This window comes from Pteropus vampyrus, unplaced genomic scaffold (assembly GCF_000151845.1).
Source record: "Pteropus vampyrus isolate Shadow unplaced genomic scaffold, Pvam_2.0 Scaffold85, whole genome shotgun sequence".
In the NCBI taxonomy this organism is placed as follows: domain Eukaryota; kingdom Metazoa; phylum Chordata; class Mammalia; order Chiroptera; family Pteropodidae; genus Pteropus; species Pteropus vampyrus.
Window position 1 is genome coordinate 5448737 of NW_011888866.1, and position 9173 is coordinate 5457909.

General features: G+C 37.2%; 1 protein-coding gene across 14 annotated transcripts in view; it reads right to left on the reverse strand.

Annotated features, from left to right (window-relative positions):
• The window catches only part of RNF111 (ring finger protein 111), a 73523-nt gene extending 71621 nt beyond the window's left edge, over positions 1-1902 (reverse strand). For 8 of the 14 annotated variants that reach the window (XM_011363412.2, XM_011363411.2, XM_011363409.2 and 5 more), the window contains exon 1: positions 1517-1864. The gene's annotated coding sequence lies outside the window, so the exon portion shown is untranslated. Of the gene's footprint in view, positions 1-1516 lie in introns of all 14 variants that reach the window. The other 6 variants (XM_011363416.2, XM_023532554.1, XM_011363414.2 and 3 more) reach the window with 5 other exon arrangements.
• Positions 1903-9173: the final 7271 nt, after the last annotated feature.

Consider the following 9173-nt stretch of genomic DNA (forward strand, 5'->3'; position numbering starts at 1 on the left):
TCTTCAAAAACCAACTCCAGTGAGAACACACAAATGACCAACAGACACCAAACAAAAGGGAAAAAGTAACAGAGAATCCCCTCAAACAATATATAGCATCCCTGATGAACAAAGAGAGACTCTACTCTTCTTACTTTTTCATATAATTTGTTCAGACCAATTCATAAACTCCCTCAGTAGTTCTTAGAATACTATTCTGAATCTTAGGCAGCAAACAGACAAGCAAGAGAGAGATTTCATTTGCTCAAGGTTAAATGACAAGAGCTCGACTAAAGTAAAATAATTCAAGGCTTTTAAGAACAATTTAAGAGTCTTTTCAGAGTAAAAGGGCTTCTTTCTCATCCTATCTGTTTTGTCTCACAAACACAACCAAAGATTACTGTTTAGCATAAAAAACAACATGGCTTACTTATATTGACATGAATGTTTTTACTAAACACATAGTAACAAACTATCAAAATGTAGTTCACCCTAATAAAGCTAAAACCAGTGTTACAGAACTTCTATGTAATACTGAAATCACATTCTAACATTTGAAAACAACGACACAAACAAAAATGGCAAAGGAAATGGAACTTCAGCTTATCTTTTCCCTAGTCTGTTCATTTTAGTTGAACAGGTCCCCAAAATTAGAAAATTAAACCTAAAATACCACATGAAATGAAGTTTGGATTAAGTCAGGTTCAAAAGCTTTAAGAACTATAAAATAAGGTCTATGTCAGCTGGCGTCTTACGACTCCAGAGTCCTAAATTCATACTGTACATAAAGAAACAGAAAAGCATACAAAACAATGGAGTCACTCCAAGTACAAACATGAACGAATTAAACGAATACCTTATACTTCCTGGTATTTTTTAAACGTTAAAACTTAGACTTGCGTTAACAAGTACCTGTAAAGATCTACTATAACCTGCTTAACAACTATTGAGAAAACCCTCTATTTCTGCAGTATAGAACTGCTATTTCCACTACAGCATTGCCACTGACTGATAAATTATCCAAGGACAATAAAAATATCAAGCTTCTTTTTTAATGACCAAGCCAACTCTATACAAAATCTAACAAGCTCTGTATTTCTGCTGTTTCGCGGACGACGTTTCCTTGATCACATAAGAAGGCAACTCCCCAACCGTCAGGGCTGACTTAGCGTCCTCCAACATCCCGGGTACGGGTTACTACCTTCATCACCCCATTGTCAAATCGCACTCCCACGCCTCGGCCCTCAGCCCCCATCCTAAGACTCTAGGGAGAGTCGAAAAAGAAATCCCCTCACCCACACTCTCTTACTGTGTGGGGTGTGGGTGTGTCTGCAGATGAATGCTTTGCTCAAACACAATAAAATCTTCTGCGGAGACCCAGACCCTAAATCACTACGCAGCGAGCAATAACCGGCCGGTGGCCGACCCCAGCCTTCCGCGGCCGCAGCCCTTCCTCTTTCTCCCCTCCAGGCCGGCCCCTCCCCCGTTGCGCGCACGCGCGGCTTCCAATCGATCCCCTCCCCCCTGGCCCCCTCACCTTAATCATTAGCCACCCTCTTCCCAGGGTCCTAAAATCACTGGCCCCGGAAGGAAGACAGGGGATATAAGCGTGGAAAAAGATGTGTCGAGAGCCAGTGATCTGCGCCTCAGATCTCGGCCTAATAGGCCCCTATAGTCAAGAGCAGCGTCTGTCACTGCCACCGCAAGTGTACGAGCGGCAGCGCCTGGTTCGGCCCAGCTCACCCGGCTTGGGTTCGGAATGCCTAATTTGGTCCCACAGGAACTCCTTCCCCGAAGCTGCGGGCGTTTCTATGCTGCTCGCACCGAACACCTCGCCACCGTCGCCGCCACTGCTGCTGTTCTGCCGCTACCGCCGCCGCCGCCGCCTTACCAATCCCTCCTCTACCAAGAGAGCACGACACTCCGGGGCTTTACGACAGTTCGGAAAGTGAGAGCGCTGAAGCCTTCACGCCTCTATTAACATCTGTTTCTGCGCCTGCTCAGATTCTTTTTTCTCTCTGTCCCGCCCCTTCTACCCCGGCCCTGCCCCCTTGTATTCACTTTATCAGTCTGTCCGCGAAACCGAGTGGTGTCGTGAAACTCGTTGCAGTATTTTGTTTTCCTTGATGATTGTGCGTTCAATGTTTAAGCAGAATGCTGACTATATCTTAGCTAGTGTTTTTGTAACTGTACTACGGAATTATTGACCATACTTACGGTGTAATTAAACAAAAATATCATGGTTTAGTTGTCTTTCGCAGGAAGTGAAACCCAAATCATATTCCCTGATGACAAAGCTCATGGCACCTCACCATTAAGATGAATTTGCTTCCAAAATCGGATCAAGTACACCTGAAACTTACTGAATTTCATTAACCAATGTCACCAAAAAAATAATAAAATAATTTTTAAAATACCAAAATCAAAAGTGTCATACATATCTTGGAAATTGGCTGTAGAATCACACGTGCCTTCTTAATTATTTTATAAAAAGCAGTAGGTAGCAAATGCTTAGTTATGTGCATTAGGAGGATGTAAGCTTTGGAATCAGACAGACTTCATTTCAAATCCCAGTGATGACAGTTAGCTGTTTGACATCTTAGACCTTTATAAATCTGTTTCCAAAAAGTAGTCAATTATACCTCGATAAAAAAATAAAAGCATATCTAAAACCAAAAAAAAAAATGTTACCTCCTCTATAAATTGAGATAACATTGTTTACCTGAAAAAAATCTTGTGAGAGTAAATACGACAGCTTACATAATGCTTCAAACATTATTCACCAATTGAGTGTTTGATAGATATTAATTCCCTCCCTCTGTCATCACTCATGTTCTCCATTTTGTTCAGTAAAGAAGATATTTAAAAATAAGAAGAAAGGGTAGAAGGCTGTATGAGGAAACTGGAAGAGCATTGGACTCGGATTTTCCCTCAATCCTCCTCTTTTCTTGCTCTAAATATAAAATTCTGCCAAGACTATCTTATCTACTGCCATGGTTGTAACTGCTATAGACTCATAATTTCTCAAAGTCATGTATTTACAGACCTATATTTCCTATATTTTTAGACCTAACCTTTTTTCTAAAGCTCTTGACCTCTGCTCCTCAAAGTAGGCACTAGACACATGTAGCTGTTGAGCACGTGAAATGTAGCAAGTACCAATTGAGAAATGCTATAAGTAAAAAAATATACATCCAATTTCAAAGATACAATATAAAAATTATAAAAATCTCAAAAAATTTAACATTGATTACACATTAAAATAATATTTTGGATATATAGGGTTAAATCGGTGGTTCTCAGGTGGGGATGATTTTGCCCTTCTCCCCTCCCCCCCCAGGACATTTAGCAACATCTAAAGACATTTTGGTTGTCACAATTTGGAGCGGGGTGTGTGTAGCTCCTGGCATCTACTAATAAGAGGCCAGGGATGCTGCTAAACATCCTACAATGCACAGGATAGCTGACCACAGAAAAGAATTGCCTGTCCCTAAATATTAATAGTACAGTTGAGAAACACCAGGGTTAAATAAAATATACTATTAAAATTAATTTGACCTGTTCCTTTTACTTCTTAAAAATGGCTACTAGAAATTACATTTATAGTTCATATTATATTTCCATTGGACGGTGCAGACTGATATAGACCCAAAAGGCTGTTTACTGGATATGTCAGTTTGACTCTAATCTCCCACAGGCATCTCTAACACATCATGTCCAAAATAAATAAATAAATGCAGGTATATTGTATTTACACTGGCTCAATCTCAGTCTTTCCTGCCTCAGCCAATAGGACCAAGTTATCTAATTAGAAACCTAAAGGTCATCTTTGATTACTCCCTCTTCCTCATTCCCTACCTCTAATCAACATATAAGTCCTTCCACTTCTGCTTCTGAAATTGCTCAAATATCAAAAGTCAACCCGTTGCTCTGCATACTCTGCATCTTTAGGTCTTTAGTATCTTCAATACTCCTTTGTTTAATATACATTTATCAAGTACTTACAATGTGCTAGACATTGTACTTGGCACTGTGAGTACTAACTACATAATCACACTCTTATTTGCAATGTTTTATGAGACCCAGAAAGCAAATCTATTATTCACACTATAATGTGGAAGGGATAGGATGATGTAATAGTGCTCTGAGAACACAAAGATGGAAACTGTAGTCAAACCAAGAGGAGGTGAAGTTTAAACTAAATTTTGCAACATTAATGAAGACAGTTAAATAAAACAAATAGAGAGGGGATCCCAAGCAGAAAGATCAGCACATGCTAAGGTACAGAATGCTGTTCCTGAAGCAGCATTAAACAAATTCTCTATTAGAAACTACTGAATGTGCCATGCACGGAAACTATCAAGAGACGAGGGAAGAAATGTAGATAGCATTGGATTAAGTAAGGCTATTTTTGCTAAGATTAGGAGTTTGAACTATTTTATACTTAAACCTATGAGACATCATTAAAGGAAATCAATCAGAGGAATAACAATCAGATTTGACTATTAGAGATCCAATTTTATAAGCAAACTAGAAGGTGAATTCGAGAGAGGCAAGAGTAGAGGGACAAAGGCCAGCTGGAATAGCACTTAAAAAGTTAGGAGAATGGTAGAAATGAGAATGAGAAGGGACAGAATCAAGAGACTAGAAGACTGAATAATAGGGTGATGGTGCCACTCACTCAAGAAGGGCTTGAAAACACACATTTTGGGGTTTGGGACTTTCGGTTGAGGACAGCACAAGGGAGGAGGTTGAGAGAAAGGAAACGATTACTTCTTTACTGGGCAAGTTGAGTTTGAGGTGTCTAACATTTACCCAAAGTGGAGATTCCAGTAAGCTGATGAATATATGGGTCTGGAACTCAGAGAGGTCTGGGCCGAATCTAGAAATTTGGACTCATTAACTTATATGTGATAGCCAAAGCAAAAACTTTGAATGAGGTCACCCAGAATATAATGAGAAGAAACAGATACCTGGGGAAGTCTGATATTTTAAGAGGTGAAGAGTGAAAAGAAGTTTCAGAAGGATATGAATGGAAAACGGAAGAAAAAACAAGAAAAGTAGATAACAGTCCAAGTAAGAAAAAGAGTTTCAATATCAAAGTGGGTGATCAATAATATGAAATGTCCATTAGTATGGCAATAGGAGATCTGCAAACAAAAGCAGTTTCAGCAACTGTCCTACATTTTGGAACAGAGGTTTTCAACTGGGGTGATTTTGACCTATACGGATTATTTGACAATGTCCAGAGATATTTTTGGTTGTCACAACTGGGAAGATGCCACTGACATATCATGGATAGAGGCCAGGGGTGCTGCTAAATAAACATCCAACGATGCCAGAATAGGCCCCCACAACAAAGAATTATCTGGCCCCAAATGGCAATAATTCAGTTGAGAAGTCCTGGTTTAGAAAAGACTGAACAGTGTAGTTAGACAAGGACCAGTACTTTTTCATGAAATTGGTAGTAAAGACAGACACATATCTAGAAGGATATGGAGTAAAGAAAGTTATGCCGAAGGGAAAAAAGCCAGCAAAAAATGAGAGGTGAAAGATAATGGAAATAAAAGGATGCTCAAGAGAGGTAGAGGAAATGGGATTGACTCAAAGCTCAGATGGAAGAATTACATTGGATAGGAGAGGGATAGTCTTTTTACTGAAACAGGTAAGGAGGAAGAGGAAGTGATTGTACAAATCAATTAAGTTTGTTAGCTTCAGGGGGAATATTGAGGCCTTGGCTCATTGAATAACCTTGATTTCTCTGTGAAACACGAGGTAAGGCCATCTACTAAGATATCAGGATTTTGAAATGACTGGGTAAAGAGTAATTAGGAGAGAGAGATTGGAAAAATCAGAATAGTCACTAATATGATGGCAGGGCAAATATTAGATGGGCAACAAATCAAAGACAGGAAGCCCAGAGCAGAAAAGGCATGAGACTGAAAGGACAGGTAGGACGAGGTTCTGTTTAGAGAAATAATAGTAGATTATTGGGGTGGGAGATATCTCTCACCTGAATTACGTAGAATAGTTTCCTGATCTCTATGCTTCTGCTTCTGCCACTATCACCACCTCTCCCCCACTTCAACTTTAAACCACTACCAGAATATGGCAGAAACTGATTGACATAAGTTGCTTAAATTCCTTCAATGATCTTCCATCACCTTCAGGATAAAGTCCTAAGTCCTTAGCTTGGCAAATAAAGATCTTCAAAATCCAGATCCTGCAGAGCTATTTCATACCACCCCTTCTCATCCTATTCCCCACCTCTGCACTTAGACTTCAGCATTTCAGAATAACTCAAATGTCTTATAGTTCTTCAGGAAAAAATATACTGTTCCAATATCTCTCTGCCCTTTCACCTAGAATTCCTTCTGTTGCAAAATACCCTCCCCCTCTCCTCCTATTCCCACTCCCCTGCTTTATCTTCTTAGCAAACTCTTATCTATTCCTCAAAGCCCTTCTCCAAGAAGCATTTCCTTAATCTCTCTCCCCTACTCCCATGCTGGAGCTAATATTCACTTCCACTTTTATATTCTCTTCAATCTTGGTATATACTTTTATTATAAGTATTATAATTATTTACATACATACCTGTCTTTCCCAGAAAACTAAAATCGAAAAAATATATAATGTCTTTCTCTCCTTAGTAGAAAAATACCACTCGATAAATATTTATTGAACTTACTGAATAAGGAGGTTGGGGTTCTACTCTCAATTTTGCCACTGAGAAATCAGAAATCCTCAATGTTAATCTAATTACTTGAACTGTTCCAAAAATTAATTTTATTCACCTGTGGAAAGATCAGTACACTCCAACATACAGTCCAAACCAAATTCTGTCTGCCTGAAACTATAGCAAAATAATGTTTATCAACTTACCCTGCAACGTGGGCCAGCAATGCCTAACTATCTGGTAGGCAGGAATTTGAGGAGCTTGCCCTAAACATGGAATTAATGGGTCACCTGCAATAAATGGGAAAAGAAATAATTTCTACAAATTATGAAGGTCAGGGGGAAAGACTGGCATGCCTACCATTCACTGTACACTTCACAACTGTATAAAATTTGCAAGTGAAAGTCACTGAATATGTAGTCAGTTTTGTGAGCTCTTTGGAAGCAAATGAAGCAGTTTGGAGATTCAATACAATGAGATAGGGAAATCTTGGGAAATTGTTGGAAATATTTACTGAACTATTTCTTCAGATGAAAAGTCTCAGGATGAATTTAAAGGATCTAAACGATGTACTGGTCAGAATGCTTAATGATTCACAACACTTTACTTTCTTACTTAATGTACCAAGATGTCAGTGGAACTTGAAACTGAAAGGAAAATATTATCGATTTCATAACACTGCTGGTTTAATTGAGGCAGTACAGGTCTTCATTAAAGTGTTACATATAAAATTTGGTTTCAGGTTACAAGATTGCAAATAGAGACTGTGTTTATTTTGAAAATTAATAATCTTTATTATGGTACATACAGAGAGAGACAGAGATAGAAAAATGGAAAAACAGAGAGTGAAGAGTCACTAGACAGAGCACTTATTTCCTACTACTAAACTACTTTGAAGTCAATGGAATCATAGAATTTGAAAAACTGAGGAGCCATTTGGTGGGAGGATGACCTCGAAAGACTACAATTTTGATGAGTACTTATCATTTTTTAAGTTTCTCTGATTGTCTTTGGAATGCAATCAAGATATATTTGAATTAATGAGCAGTAATACTATATGAGTGGCTTTATTTCTGAAAAACTGAGGTAACAAATTATGGACTAACAAAAATGCTTTGAATTTTGTAAACCAGCTTTTGAAACTTCAAGTATCCTGAAATATTTCTGGATATTTGGACAAATTCTGGGCATGTTTGAGGCCATCTGGTTCTGTGAAAGTATATTTTTAAAATAGAACAGTAAAAAAATGAAAGAGAAAGCTACCATCGCCCTGCTAATGTAAGCCTAGTGTCACAACTGAGGTGTCCGGATTGACTGACAATTATTTAATCGTTTAGCCTGTTAATTACCAGTATTTTTAGCTATTTGGTCAAAATTGGTCATAGGTTTACCACAGAACTTTTACAAAGTTTTTTAACTCTTTTTGAAATGCTTTTTAAGATCTTTATTGTTTTTAAGATCCATAATTTCTAAAGGGTTAACAATAAAAAAAGTTCACAAGTTTTTGATCATTTAAAAGTTAGGTTATATAACTTCCAAAGTCCCTTAGAGCTCCAACATTTCGTGGTTGGTCTCAGACCTAATAAGACTTTTATGCAAACCCTATGATTATTATAATTTCAAGAATGATTTACATACTGGTAAATTATTTGCAAATTCAGAACAGGAAGTAAAGATGTTTCCATCTACTTGCTTGCAGATCATGTAAACTTTTCCAAAACACCAAATGTTTCCCTAAACTATATTAGTACTTGTTTAATTGCCTAACATGTATATCGACTATGATTTTGGGTTACAAGGTTGCAAACAAAATGTGCTTTATTTAGTTTATAGATTATGAAATAATATTGATATATTTGCAAAATATTTAGACGTAAGGATATATATATAGATGAAGGAAGAAGAGAATGAAATGAAACTTGATGTAATAAAAGATTTTTAAAAATTTAACAACTTGACTCTGAATGCTTTTCGTAGTTAGGGCTTCTGGTAAGATTTTAATTATTTTGAAGTTTTAATAAAGCATAAATTACTATTACGCTAGTTTCAGAAATTTGGAAAGATTATTTAGGGATTTTAGTTTAATGTCTTTATTTTGAAATTTGCTCAAATTTTTTGAGTTCTGAAAAAATAAATTCGTCAAAGTTGGTAAGGACCAAACTCTGAAACCTCATTTATTTGGATTATAAGGATAAATAAAATCTTTCTTCTCTGAACTGTTCAAACACTAATTTAGGATTGCGGTTAAACTAGGAAAGAGCGCCACCTACTGAATCAAAGTTACTTAAACATCTCAACATTAAGTTCATTTTTCAGAATATTAAAGTTATAGCATTTTTTTCTTCAAAGATGTACATTTAAAAGGATCTTCATACAGAAAATATTCTTTAAAAAACTATTAAACTAAATGTTCCCATTCGTTAGAAAATAAGACTGGCCATATGTGTTTATCATCCCCTATGTCACCCCAACAAATGATAACATAACCAAAAAGGTAGAAACCCAAAACACTAAAAAA